General features: G+C 45.6%; 1 protein-coding gene across 4 annotated transcripts in view; it reads left to right on the top strand.

Moving 5' to 3' along the window:
• Positions 1-15,124, top strand: part of Cep112 (centrosomal protein 112) — a 507,666-nt gene that overhangs the window by 450,205 nt on the left and 42,337 nt on the right. The window contains exons 29-31 of one of the 4 annotated variants that reach the window (XR_004113081.1): positions 4,325-4,472; positions 4,972-5,103; positions 14,140-14,233. The exons of 2 other annotated variants lie outside the window; for them this stretch is intronic. The gene's annotated coding sequence lies outside the window, so the exon portion shown is untranslated. The remainder of the gene's footprint in view (positions 1-4,324; positions 4,473-4,971; positions 5,104-14,139; positions 14,234-15,124) is intronic. One more of the 4 variants, XR_004113080.1, reaches the window with a different exon arrangement.

Genomic DNA, 15,124 nt, shown 5'->3' on the forward strand with positions numbered 1-15,124 from the left:
GCAGGGGGATGGGGAATGGTCCAGCCCCAGCAAACAGCAGAACTCGGCAGCTTCGGCCATGTGGCTCTGACTTTAGAGTCAAGAGGACAAGGAGACTACTGGGATAATTGACAGTGATTAGCTGGAGCTAAGGAATTAGTGGTGATTAAGAAGGAACCAGCGTTGCTGGAGAGATAGCTCAGTGGTAAAGAGCACTGACTGCTCTTCCAGAGGTCCTGAGTTCAATTCCCAGCAACCACATGGTGGCTCACAGCCATCTGTAATGAAATCTGATGCTGTCATCTGGTGTGACTAAAGACAGCTACAGTATACTCACATACATGAAATACATTTTAAAAAAAGAAGAAGAAGATCTTCTGGGAAGTGTTTTCTGAAAGCACAAAAAGGCTGTGTTCCAGAGATAGCCAAGGTTGTACCTTGTGCTGCAGTAGGACTTGGTAATGTGTAAGAGTCACCCAGGTGGTACTGAAGGCATGAAGGGGTCATTGAAGAGCAGCTGAGGCTTGGCACTGTGAGAGACCATGGAAGGCCATTGGTGAAGGTACAGCCTCAGTTGCAGTTGATGACCCAGGACTGATGGGGTCAAGCAAAGGATTTGAGTCTTGGCAACGTGAAGAGAGCCTATGAGAGGCTATTGATGAAGCCTAGTTGCAGTGGAAGATCCCAGTGTATTGGAGATGCCAGTACCATGGAATGATCACCAAGAACAGCAGCAACAGTGGAATGGATCAACCTGAGCTTAGAGTGCTACCAGAGGGCATAGCTGGAGAAGTGACGCCAGCCCTTTGGAGGAGCCCAGAAGATCATGTGTGGATCCCAGACATTGGAACAAGAAGCTGTAATGTTGAAGTTGCCTTGGAGATCCCAAGATGTTTGAGATGCCAGAGCCATGAGATATCTGCTGAGGAAAGCTGCTAATGGAGTGGAACCAGCCCAGGAGACAGACATCAATAACGATGAAAAAGGAATGGTGATCTGACTTTGACATTAGCCATGGAGTGCAGAGTTTGGAGTTTGCCCAGCCGGTTTCCTATCTTGTTTTGGGGATTACAGTTAAGTGATTGGATGAATCTCAGAAGAGACTTTGAACTTTGGACTTGTGGAGACTGCTACAGGCTTTGGAAGTTGGACTAAATGTACTTTTTTATTATGCTATGTTTAGGTGTGCCCACCCATAGACTCATATATTTGAACAAGCCTATGGGGGCCAGGGAGTGGAATGTTAAGGTTTGTATATGCTTGGCCCAGGGAGTGGCACTACTAGATGTGGCCCTGTTGGAATAGGTGTGGCCTTGTTGGAGTAGGTGTGTCACTGTGGGTGTGAGCTTTAAGACCCTCATCCTAGCTACCTGGAAGCCAGTAGTCTGCTAGCAGCCTTCAGATGAAGATGTAGAACTCTCAGCTCCTCCTGCACCATGCCTGCCTGGATGCTGCCATGCTTCCCACCTTGATGATAATGGACTGAACCTCTGAATCTGTAAGCCAACCCCAATAATGTTGTCCTTTATAAGACTTGCCTTGGTCATGGTGTCTGCACATAACAGTAAAACCCTAACTAAGACAGAGGGAGACAGGGTAGTAGGCACGGACTAGGACTTTCCCACAGCTGGTACCCACTCATCTGCCAAATGGCATCTGCAGAGAGCAAACTGAGAGATGCTGTGGGTAATCATGAACTTGGCTGGACCCTTCCCACTCCCTGCCGAGCAGAACTCCCCATCCATCAAGAACAACTGAGCGGAACTCCCCATCCATCAAGAACAACTGGAGAGGGTTAAGCCCAGGAAAACTACGGTATTGACAAGTTCTGAGTTGGGCTCCTAGATATGTGTGTAAAGCCCAGAGTCTGTTTCTCATCTTCTGAAGAGGGTTTGGGCAAAAGAAATACAGTCTGGTTTCACATTCACCTGACTAAAATACAATGTAAAGAATTCCATTTTACATACTTTGGCTATGCTATAATTTTGACTTAATCATAATGGTTTTATCTGTACTAATAAAGTAACTAAGCCTCTAAGAGCAGTGGGATTTTCCTTCATGCCTTCTGACCACTAAGAGGAGGAAGGGTAATTCTACTGTGTCTTGGGCACATTATTAAATCTTTTATTATAAAAGTATAGCTCATGCAATTTGATTTAAGCAAGTATGTATGTTGATAGTCAGATTCAATTGCTAACACTGGTTAAAATAGTTCTTACAGTAGCCTCTTAAACTGTGCCATAGGCTCGCTTATTATCCAGAGGAGTAGGCAAGAAATAATGACTCTGGATTCTTGAATTAGCAATACAGTGCAGAAGTTTCAATACTCAACCTGTCCCAAAAGGGTAATGTCACCTGTCTTGCTGCTCCAAAGTTGAAGTTGCTTTGTTTCCCATTTTAGGATTGTTTCTTTTTTTTCTTTTCTTTCTTTCTTTTTTTTTTTTTTTTTTTTTTTTTTTTTTTTTTGTTTTGTTTTGTTTTTTTTTGAGACAGGGTTTCTCTGTGTAGCCCTGGCTGTCCTAGAACTCACTCTGTAGACCAGGCTGGCCTCAAACTCAGAATTCCGCCTGCCTCTGCCTCCCAAGTGCTGGGATTAAAGGCATGCATCACCACCACCCGGCTAGGATTGTTTCTTAATACCTGCCCTGGAACACACTGACTGGAAGTTGAGTGACAAGCCTAGGTGTCCAACCCAGACAGAGGGGACAGTCACCCCACCACCACCAGAGTTGGTGTTTATCTGTAGCCTAAACGTCCCTCTGTCCACTCAAGCTCAGAGTGGTAGTCCTAAATCACATGACTCCTGAAGGGGACGAGGTACATCCGCTTTTTTTTTAAATGTATTTATTTTATGTATATCAGTAAACTGTCGCTATATTCAGACACACCACAAGAGGGCATCAGATCCCATTACAGATGGTTGTGAACCACCATGTGGTTGCTGGAAATTGAACTCAGGACCTTTAGAACAGTCAGTGCTCTTAACTGCTGAGCCATCTCTCCAGCCCCGGTACATCTGCTTTTTAATAACTCACTTTTTACTTTTAAGTATTAAAGTGGTTTTCTACCTCACCATATCTAGGAAAAAATAAATATGATGTGTATGGATTCTCAGATCTACAAAAGGATCAAGAAAAGCCACAGTTTGGGAAATAAATCATTTAGTCAGAAGAAATTTCTCGTTTGATTATGAGCACAGTTTTAAAGGATGGTAAAAAGTTATTTGAAGCCAGTAGAGGGCCAGTTCTGGGTTGATTTGTGAGGGCAGAAAGCATTAGGACTTGGGTTTAATCTCCATATGCCAGGCAGCAGTTGGAGCTGAAGAGCCAGTTCTGTGCTAAACACATAGGAAATGAAGGCGGCTCCCTAAGCTCGGTTTCATCTCCTCCAGAAATGAACCTGTTGTTTTGATGTCAAAGGACAAAGGAAGGCTTAAGGACCTGTTGAGAAGTTCAAAGAGTTAAAGTCAATGAAAGGGGAGCAAAGGAAGCCATCCTGTGTGACAGATGCCACTGGGTGGGCCCTGCAGTACCTGCGGTACCTTAAACCCACAGAAGGTGTTTTCTAGGGACGACTAATTTGGAGCACAGTTTCAAGGCCCTAGGAGCCATGAAAAAGATCGGTACAAAGGTGCTCTTCTCTGTCCCACATCACCGGGCTCATATTTTTAGAAAACTTGGTCAGCTCTGCTCATAAAGGAAAACCTTCAAAAAGGAACATAAATAACCTGGTTTTTAATTCAGTTGTTGCTTTTGCATACTTACTGTGCTTTATATTTATTTTTGAGGCCATTTTCTTTCTTTTTTTAACGTTACAAATTAAGTTCACACAAATGAAGTATTTGGTTCCAGGAAGGTACTTACAAGGGGGTGAGGTGGCTCCTTATAGAGAATTTCTTAGTATGTGTAACACCTTGGGTCCAGCCCACAGGCCCACAAAGCAAGGGAACTTGGGGGAGGCTAGGTAACCAGGTAGTTTATCTCAAGGATCACTTGGCTTTCTAGTAAATTTGACACCAAGAATTATATATACTTCTTCCAGCTTACAACCCACCATACAGATCTGTTGTACCATAATCCAAAGTGGAAGTTTACCCGAAAGGTAGAAAGAGCAGAGTTGCTGGGTAGCCCAAGCAAGTGGCTTTTCTGAATCAAGGAATTTCCAAGAACATCTCCAGAAGATTGATTTCCTAAACTCAGGTTATCAACTGGTCCCTGGGCATTCCAGAATAAGGAATGATTGGTTTGAGGAGACTGATTTGATGAGGACATGAGCTGTCTACAGTGTCAGGGTATAATAGTTAACAACATCACAAACAGTAGCCCAACCATGTCTCTCCTCCAAGACCAAGGACAATTGATACCCTGCCCCGACACCTGCCCTGGAACACATTGACTGGAAGTTGAGTGACAAGCCTAGGTGTCCAACCCAGACAGAGGGGACAGTCACCTTCCTCATCCATTGTGGAAGAAGAGCCGCTTCCCTTACCACAGGTATGCCAGCCATGGCCAGTTAGTTCCTTAGCTCCTCCACCAACATGGCCTGTTCCTGTTCACACCCTGATCACCCTTCTTGACTCTGTAAGAATATCATACCGTGCTTAGTTTCGTCTAAGATTCAGCCTGCAGCCAGGTGGAGTGTGTAGCCTATGCTTATGGTTGCCACATTGGCCAGTCACAAATTTGGGCATGATCATAATTATGTAATGGTCATGGTTTCTGCTTGCTCCAAGGTAGATTGATTGGTCCTGCTTAGAGGTTGTTCTTTCCTTTGGGATAGCCCAACCTGGAAACCACCACATAGCAGACTTTAAGATTCAGTAATTCATACCATGTATATCTAAGATATATCCTCTGTGGACCAGCCCTGGTTCTATGCCAGAGATGGTCACCATCTAGTAAAGAAAAATAAAATAGTGTATAAATGCCTGCAATATATACTGGGATTTTTTTTTTTTTTTTTTGGTTTTGTTTTGTTTTGTTTTTATGAAAGTCTCAACTAAAAACTAGGAGAAATGTTCTCAGCTCAGAGGTTCCAGGAGGGAGGTAGCCCCTCTCCAGGTTTCAGGACAAAGGATACTATCCTGCAACAGCGTGTTCCACGGAAGACAGCCTGTCCTGGAAGGTCAGCAGCTCCTCCTCCCCAGCTCTGCCTGAGTGCAAGCCCACTGGAATCATTTCAGGCCATCTCTGTTCACTCAAGTACTGGTACCTCGGTGGGGTGTGGTGGGAGAGAAGGAAGGCGGGACTTGTCAGAGCAGTCAGTGGGAGGGGAGGAAGGCGGGGCCTATCGGAGCAGTCAGTGGGAGGGGAGGAAGGCGGGGCCTGTCAGAGCAGCCCATCTGCGTTACTGAGAGGGAAAATAGAGAGGTTGTCTTTGCTGTTAGACACCCTCCAGGAGGTGCTGCCTGAGCCAAGTGACTCTCCAGTATCTGCCAAAGACAGACGTATGACAGACACTCTGTAAAAACTTGTATCCCCTTGACTATTAGCTATGCAGTGAACAGGATAAAGAAGTCCTCTTAACTTAGACCTGTACGTATCCCATCAGTCTATCAGAAGCTCTCCTGTTGTAGAAATTATTTAATCTCACCTCAGGGGTTTCTACCCCACTTTAGACCATTTAGTTTCTGGATAAGACACTCACGATCTTTATATTTATAATAAGTCTTAAACAGTGTAAGAGCTGGGCAGATATCTACCCTCTATGTCATTAAAGTCTATTTTTTATTGATAAGCCCAAGTTATTATGTGTTATTTGGGTTGCTCTTAGCTCCAATTGGCCAGCCCTCAAGGCCATGTTTTTATGACTCACCTAAACCCATGGCAACTTTTCCCTCCTCCTCCACCTTCTTCGTCCCCTCATGGTTCTCCTCGGACCCCCAAACCCAAAATTCCTAAACCCCACCTATGTCTCTTCTACCCAGCTATTGACTATTGAAATCTTTATTTACCGCTCAAAAATAACTTAGGGACAAGGTTACACAACATCACTTGGCTCTACATACAGATTATCTCACCTCTGGGACAACCAGGTCTTGGGGACCCAATTTTAACATTAACATACAAACATCAGACCAACCCACTGTACTTTCCTCCTATTTCTCCTTTTCCTCTTCCTCCTCCTCCTATTTCTCCTTCTTCTTCTTCCTCCTCCTCTTCCTCCTCTTCCTCTTCCTCTTCCTCTTCCTCCATTTCTGTAGAGCAAGAACAATCAGACAGTCTTTCTGGAAAAGGCTATCAGGCCTCTCCAGCTATCTCCACTGCTCTGCTCTGAGAGTGTCAGCCTGTGCCCATGCCTCCAATTGGCATATGTGAGCTCCAGCCTGGGTACCTGTAACTGGACATGCTCTTTAGCTTCAGGCTGGAGTCTCTGCTTGCTCTTTCTTCTCCCTGCAGATTAGGTTCCTGAACAAATTTGTATACTAGATGTAAGATAAGCTATAGGCACAGAACTAGACACATAGCTTTTATGTCCTCCTGCCATAGATAGGGTCAGCATTCTCTCTTGGGGCTGAAGGAGGAAAGCAGCAAATTTCTCCTATAAAAGGCGAGGCTGCAGTATTTTTTTGCTTCAGAACATAGACTGTGCTACAACCACTCAGATCTGTGGTCGTAAGGTAAAAGCAGTCATGGAGCATGTATGTCTTCATTCCAATGAAACTTTATTGACAAAACCAGGTGTTTGACAGGCTTTGCCGCACAGGCAACAGCTAGAAGAGGGTCTCTTGTCCTCTTTAAGTGCCTTTAGTTAAGAACTTCTTATATTCATGGAATCTGTCCCTTACCAAGAGCTTTTAAGGACATTTCTGGCCCCCATCCTTTGTGGAATGGAACTCTGGGTGGTTAGATGGATGGTCAGGACCGTCCTAGTCCAACAGGATAAGTTTCCTCTCTCATCATGTCCTAAGCTTGACTAAATGCTAATAGGGAAGCCAGTTTTTTAGGGGCCTGGGAAATACCTTAGTGGATAAGAGAGCTTGCTGTGTGAGCATGAGGACTCTGGTTTGACTGACACCTGAATTTTAAAAAAGGAAGAAAAAAAAAAGTCCAGGCACAGCCTCATAGGTCATGACCTCTCTCTGCCTCCCATCTCACCCATCCTCCTGCTGGGGTTACAGGAGCTCACCACTGTGTCTGGCTTCTTGTGTGGGTTTTGGGGATCCAAACTTAGGGCCTCACACTCTCAAAGGAAGCATTTCACTGACTGAGGCATCCCTCCAGCCACATCTTCCTCTCTAACACTTTTCTCAGGTGTTTGTTTGTTTGTTGGTTGGTTATTCAAGACAGGGTTTCTCTGTGTAGCCCTGGCTGTCCTGGAACTTACCCTGTAGACCAGGCTGGCCTCGAAGTCACAGTTCCTCCTTCCTCTGCCTCCCAGTGCTGAGATTAATGCTCCACCACTGCCCCACTGTCTCCCAGTGCTGAGATTAATGCGCCACCACCACCCCACTGTCTCAATTTTTTAACTGTTGAGAAAACTGAAACTCTCTTCAGGCATTTTGATTTTTCTGAAATCAAAGAAAATCAAATTCAGTCTAGAACCCAAATTCTAGGTCCTTCACCCCACTGTTTATCCCGCAGCACCCCATAGGCCCACTAACCTTAAAATCAAAGGACCATACCTCCCCCAGCTTTTTATTATTATTATCATTATTATTATTATTATTATTATTATTATTATTATTGTCACTCTTGTCTCACTATCCATTTACACATTAATTTCTTCAGTGTTTGATGTGCCTTGTGATATAGTAAGGGTCAAAGGCTTCACCCTTAGCTACCCTGGAAACAGTGTTTGTTTGGAAATATGCTATATGGCAACAAAGCCTAATTTCATAAACCATCTGATAAGACATTTATAGGGGAACAACACTTGGCCAGAATCCCAGAGAGCCTGATGTTGGGCAAGAGTTTGAAAAATGGGGTGGGAATCGCAAGTGGGGAGTCCTGGCCTCCCTTCCAAATGGTTTACATCTCGGTCACAAGCAGTCCCTTTCTGTGCAAAGAATCTGGATTTTCCTCCATGCTCTCTGGAGGGAGGGTCTTGTAGACAGTGGGGCGAGAGTCCAGGAAACAGCTGCCACATTCCAGTATCAGCCATGGTCAGCGGATGAGGAAATACTTTCTCTGGAACTTCATGTGTCTGCTATTATTTCACAAGGTGAGAAGGGCCATCTAGGAAGGCCTCCCTATCACTTGAGGGTGGTGCTCCCTCCTTCCTCCAAGCCTCCAGCCTGTGGTGTCAGGGCCAGTAGGGAGATGAAAGGCAACAGGCTGCATCGTGGAAGCCCTTCATCTGTATCTCCCAGTACTTTGTAGCTCTGAGATTCAGGACAGAAGCTTAGGAAACCCATAAGAAAGTGGCTCTTCTGAGGTGATGGGAGGGTAAACTGTGGAGCGACCAACATTTTGATGTCCAGCCCGTGAGATGCAGTGTCTCACACATGGCCATCACCACCATGGTGTGGGCACCAAGGATCAGGCCTCACATGGCTGATGTCTCCTCTTCTCCATTTGGAGGTGATGGATGGGAAATGAATGGGGTGACAGTCACTCCTGGAGCCTCTGAGCTGGGGCTTCAGAGGGAGGCAGAGCCTTCTGCTCTCCCAGTGAGGTTGTCCCTGTAGTGAAAAAGACAGATTCAACTGTTAGTTTCTCCTTTTTCACTTGCAAAATGAGCTGTTCCCAGATGGCAGCTTGGCCAACTGGCTTCCCTATCCATTAGAGGTCTACAGGAGGTAGGATGACTTCAAAATAAGCCTGGGGTCCCCCTCTGTCACTTACATAGGTAAAAACAGGATTCAACCCATGGTTGAGAAAGCCTAACCTTAGTCACTGGCTGAGTTTACTCTTGAGTAAGACAAAACATGCGAACTTAGAAACAGGAAATATTCGCTTGTTGAACAGTGATGTTGGTAAACGATCCGTTTTCAGAGGGCAAGTCCCCTTGATAGGCGTGGCTCCCTGAATCCTCACCATGGCTATTGAGGAGGACAGAGCTCACTGCCTGCTCTTAACAGGTGAAGAGGTGAGATTCCTAAGGTAGTCTGGGTGGTCCAGAGATCTGATGGAGGCTCCCGCTGACTAAGCAAGAGGCACATTAGACCCTCTGGGGAGCTCTGAGATTCTTACCAGGCTCGTTAAATTACAAGCTCAGCTCGGGCTATTTAAAGTTTCTTTCCAGGATGGGAGAAGCAGAGGCAGGCTGATCTCTGTGAGCGTGAGGACAGCCAGAAGTATACATAGAAATCCTGTCTCAAAAAGCCAGCCAGCAAGCAAACAAACAAACAAATGTATGTACGTTTCTAGATGATTCTAAGATGAGAAGCACCCAGAGAACTGTCTAATGCAAGACTTAATGGAGCTTTATCTGACACCCCTCTAAAAATGAAACAGCAAATATCTGGGAGGGTAAAATCCCTGCCCATGCCAAACATAGCCACTAGATGAAGCTTGCTTGGCACCCTGAAGCATTTTCTGGTAGATAAACAAATACTTCCTTTGCACAGTAGGATGCGGTTCCCTATGAACTGTGGACTGGGACATGTCTTTCTCAACTATTCATACTGGGAAAATCAATTTGTAAATTTAAGTGCTATCTTCAGGGCTGCAGAATTTACTCCATGAAGGGAGTTCTCGCCACACAAATGTGAGGACCTGGATTCAATGGTCCAGAACCTGCATAAAGCCAGCCATAGTGAGGAGGGAGGCTGAGACAAGAGAGTCCCCGGAAACATTCGTGCCAACTAGCCAGAGACACTATGTGGCAAACAACAGAGACCTTGTCTCAAAAGCAAGGCAGAAGGTGAGGGCTGGCACCCAAGGTGGTTCTCTGACCTCCACGAATGTGCCATGGCAAGTACACACACACACACACACACACACACACACCTTGAAGGGGACGGAGGGGGTGTGCCCCTGTGTTCATAGCTGCCTTAGCATGAGCAGCAGGTACCTGACCTGTGCCAAAGCCTAGGTGCCATCCAGCATGAGCTTGACTACCAAGCTCACCTTCCTACAGACATTTATTGCTCCCCTTGCTTTGGGGAGCATGTTCTTAACCCTGCCCCTCCCAGCATCTTCCACAAGAACCTTCCCCCCAACACTCCTTCTCCCACCCCATCTCTCCTCAAAAGTTTACTTACGAGAACAGAAAAATTGCCTCATGTGGATATCGAAAGGCCAAAGGCAATACCTACATATACTATGCTGGGCCAGGGCCTGACACTGGCAAAGCCCACCATGAATGATAACAGGGTAATTGGCACGAGGGGATGTATTAGTTACATTTTTGTTGCTATGGACTGGGGATGTGGTAGAGTGCTTGATTAGCATGTTCAAGGCCCTGGCAATCCCACCTCCCCAGAAAGCTAATGCTAGAGGCAGAGGGCCAGAAGTGCAAGGTTATCCCAGGGAACAGGGCAAGTTCAGGCTGGTCTTGAATACATGAGACCCTGTCAGTAAGTAAGTAAGTAAGTAAGTAAGTAAGTACATAAATAAATGGGAGAGAGGGAGCCACAGAGACAGAAAGACACAGAGACAGATGGGGGGGAAGAAAGAGTTTGCTTTGGTCGCAGCTTGAGTATACAACCCTGTTATAGTGTTGTGGCTCACATAGTCAGGAGTTGGATGCTTATGCCCAGCTTGCTTGCCTTCTTCTTCTTCTTCTTCTTCTTCTTCTTCTTCTTCTTCTTCTTCTTCTTCTTCTTCTTCTTCTTCTTCTTCTTCTTCTTCTTCTTCTTTTCTCCTCATCCTCTTCCTCTTCCTCCTCCTCCTCCTCCTTCTCCTCTTCCTTCTCTTCCTCCTCCTCTTCTTCAGCCCAAGGGAGAGTGTTACCCAACTTCAGCATGGGCACTCCCCCTTCAGGTGAATCTTTGTAGAAACACCCCATAAACACACCCAGAGGTGTGTTTCCATGGTGATGCTCACTCCATTAGATGAAGATGAAGCTTCCCAGGAAAGCCATTTACTTTCCTGTTTTCTCTCTGTGCATTGGTATTCCAGCCTTTTTCACGACCTTTAAGTCTTTCTGCCATTGTCTCACTCATGGACAGGCAAGTGCTGAATCCAAAACCCTCCTACCATCCATCCCTCTACTTGGTTACTCCCAGCTCAACTTGGGACTGACCCATCTATGACCAGAGGTACTGAGTGACTGAGGCATCCACTCTTCTTACCTAACCACCCGATTGGAGCCAGGGCAGCCTATGGATCAGAGCACAGCTTCCACCAGCTTGGCAACTTCGTGAGGTGACGAAGACTGAAGTTAGTTCCCTCCTCCTCCTGATATGGGCATGGGACATCTACCTGACACAGAATGGTACTGAGCCTAACCCTACTCTGTCCCCCTAGTATGACTCTCCCTCAATTTAAGACATTACACTCATTTCAGGATGAAGAAAGGCTAGGTCTACTAAGTAACTGTGCCTTCCATCAAAATCCCCCAAGAGTTCCATTGACAGCTCCCATCCCAACCTCAGTCTGTCTCCACTTCCATTCTGGGGCACTGCCTGCCTTTTTCCAAATGTAAAGTGTCACTCCCTGACCTCAGGAATGTTGTATAACTGAACTCATTGAAGTAAAAATCATATTCTAGCACCTAGGTATCATCCCAGCATGCAGAATGCAGAGGCAGGAGGATGGCCATAAGTTAGAGGCAACCTGGCAGGGCTAGATATCGAAACCCTGTCTAGAGCAGCAGTGCCCCATTATGTCATCCAGTTCACTGTGTCTCTGGAATGACTGGAGGGGGATAAGAAGTTATAATGATGTTTTTCTGATTAAAAATCAAAAGAAGTTTTCTATTGTTTTGTTTTGAAGAGCAGCAAATATCACATCAGACTAATGGCATATGTAGCTAATTGAAATGCCTCCCCTTCAGTGGAAACTGTCATGGGTGACCCAAGAATTATGACCCTACAGTAAAGTGCCCTTTGGTCATGTGGAACTGTCCAGTGTGAACACAAGAGCTCACACCCTTCAAGTCACTCTGTAAGTTAATCCCCACTGCCTGATCCCTTTGTAAAGTAGAAATGCTGCTCCCAAAGGGTTGAGGAATTCTATCTAAAGGAATCACAAAATTGCATCATATTTGTAGACAGAAGCAAAGCAGAGCTAGTGACCTCTCCAGCTATCTTCAGGCCTGAGCTAGTTGGGATGGCTAGAGGGAAGGCAATGCTATGACCTTTAAGAAAGGAACATTCTCCCATATTCACAGAACTAGAAAATTGTGGATCTGGGCTCCAGTTGACCTGGAGTCATGGTCTGTGGATTGATCCACTGAATTAGAGGACAACTAAAATCCCTTTTCCTAAAAGAAATGGCTATGCAATTATCGTTGAGTTCTAACCTGGACACCTGAAAGGTTGGTGCAGCGGAAGACCCCAGGGGTAAATCAACTGGGGTGCGATCTCCTGGACAGAATACAGAAAATCAGGGGCAGCTGCAGAGTGATTGGAATAAGCACCCAGAAGCATGGAGTTGCTATTCATGAGAGATGGAGACTCCAGTGGAGCAGGCGACGAGCAGTTAGGAGCTTGATGGAGCATGACACTTAGATCCCCAGTCTGTGATTCTTACTCATGTCATGTTTGTGATGAGCACAGCACAGCACAGGGGCACATTATAAGTGATGGCTTCTTATCTATCTGCCCGTTGTCACTGCCACCTTGATCCCAGCAGGGATTAGATCTCCCTCATCACTCTTATCCTAACGATTGACACCAAGGATGTGCAGGAGCCCCTTCCTCCAGAGGACACAGGCCTAGCTAAGCTGCAGCTGACCAACTGATAACTCCTTTTGCCAAGTACCGTTTTGTGTGACCAGGACTCTGGTCTATACAGGACATAACTCTAAGCCAAGGTCACTCTGTAGCGCAAGCTTCGTTTCAAGACTCCACATTGGACTCTTGCTCTCTATAAACCACAAATAAGTTTGAGTTCTCCGCAGTGCTGGAACTGCAAGCACAGGGATCCTGGTAATAAATTCAGGGCTTCTTCAGCCATTTGGAGTTGGAGAAACTGAGAAAATTATGAAATGTATACCCTAATACCACGTAGCTGGATTACACATACTTCTTGTTTTGTTTATGCAGTACTAAGGATTATAAACAGGGCCTTACAGATGCCAAACATGAACCACATTTGGGTTCATATGAGTCCTGGGTGCTGTTTTTAATGTGCAGGATATTCCATCACACAGCCGGGGGTTTTTTGTTTTTTTGTTTTTTGGGGTTTTTTTGGTTTTGTTTTGTTTGTTTCTGTTCTTGTTTTTTGGGGTTGTTTGTTTTGGTTTTTGGTTTTCTCGAGACAGGGTTTCTCTGTATAGCCCTGGCTATCCTGGAACTCACTCTGTAGACCAGGCTGATCTCAAACTCAGAAATCTGCCTGCCTCCCAAGTGCTGGGATTAAAGGAATGTGCCACCACTGCCTGGCTCTGTTTTTGTTTTGTTTTGTTTTGTTTTGGGGGGGTTGGTTTTGTTTTGTTGTTGTTGTTGTTGTTGTTGTTGTTGTTCACACAGCTGTTTTCAGTTGAGCCTGAATCGTGTCTCATAGGTGGTTGTGTTTCTGAGTGAAATTGTTATTGCTGTTTTTGATGAGCATGTCCCTTGTGAGCTCTTTGGGAGCAAGGATATGAACTGAAATTCAGGTCAAGGCAACATTTGTTGGCCTTTCGCTTGGTGCATGTTGTTTTCTTGGCCCTGATGGCTGCGTAGAGAGGCTATGATCGAGGCTGCGTAGAGAGGCTATGATCACTGCCACGAGGATCCCTTGGGTTTAGCCCAGTTGCGTCCCCCACAGATGCTCAGGAAGTTTCCAAATGGAGGCTGGGGAGGTATCTTATTTGGTCAAATGCTTATCATGTGAGCATGAGGACATGATTTGTCCTGGAAAAGAAAAAGCCATCATGGTGAGATATGCTGTAATCACAGCATATCTGGGGTGGAAGGAGCAGATCCTTGGGGCTTACAAACCAGCCAAAGCAAGCCTCATCTAAGCAACGAGTTCTAGTCAAAGTAAGGGACCCTGTCTTAAAATAAGATGATCTTAGCCCAGGAGTGGCACGTGAGGTTGACTTCCTACTCATGTATATGAACATGCATATACCCACCCCCAAAAGCACCCCCAGGCAGCACCTGCAATGCTGTTTTCCTTGCAGCCAACTCCCCCACATACGGACACTGAGACAGACACCCAGTCCAGACGGTCCAAGGAATGAGAGCCACCATCACGTCGTGCTGTGATTCTTCCAGGTAAAGGAAGGTGTTCATTGGATAAAAGATCAAGAGGAAAAGACCAGCCGGGCGGTGGTGGGGCACACACCTTAAATCCCAGCACTTGGGAGGCAGAGGCAGGCGAATTTCTGAGTTTGAGGCCAGCCTGGTCTACAGAGTGAGTTCCAGGACAGCCAGGGCTACACAGAGAAACCCTGTCTCGAAACAAACAAACAAACAAACAAACAAACAAAAAAGAGGTACAGACCAGGAAGATGGCATCAAGTTCTACTTCAAATGATAGGTGTATATTGAACTACTTATCTAACACACGGTAATAAACTTGGCAAAAATCATTTTAGAAACTAAACTGGAGAGGCTAAACTAGAGAGCACCCAACCTTTGAAAGAAGGGAACTTCACTGAGAGCTATATTTGTAGAATCTTTCATTTGAGGACAGTTTATCCTACATGGGGAGAACAAGAACTCAAGGCACCATAGATAGTGAGCTCCCAAATCGGCATGTGAACTTCCTTACGCTCCTTGGTTGACCCCTGAACTGTCGATGCATGAGAGACCACAGGAGCTGGGGCTGCAGAAAATGATACATGAAAAATAGAAAATAGAAGTAGATATATTCAACTGTGCTGAACACACACACAAACACACAAAACACAGACCACACACACCCTTTAATACCCCCACACACACACCATATACACACAGGGCACACATACCCCACAAACACACACCTTAATATCCACCCACATATACACATCACATACCACACACACACACACACACCACACACACATACCTACACACATACACACCTTAATACCCACACATGCACATCACATACCACACACACACACCACACACACATACCTACACACATACACACCTTAATACTCACCCACACATGCACAT

Source organism: Mastomys coucha, unplaced genomic scaffold (assembly GCF_008632895.1).
Source record: "Mastomys coucha isolate ucsf_1 unplaced genomic scaffold, UCSF_Mcou_1 pScaffold5, whole genome shotgun sequence".
Taxonomy (NCBI): domain Eukaryota; kingdom Metazoa; phylum Chordata; class Mammalia; order Rodentia; family Muridae; genus Mastomys; species Mastomys coucha.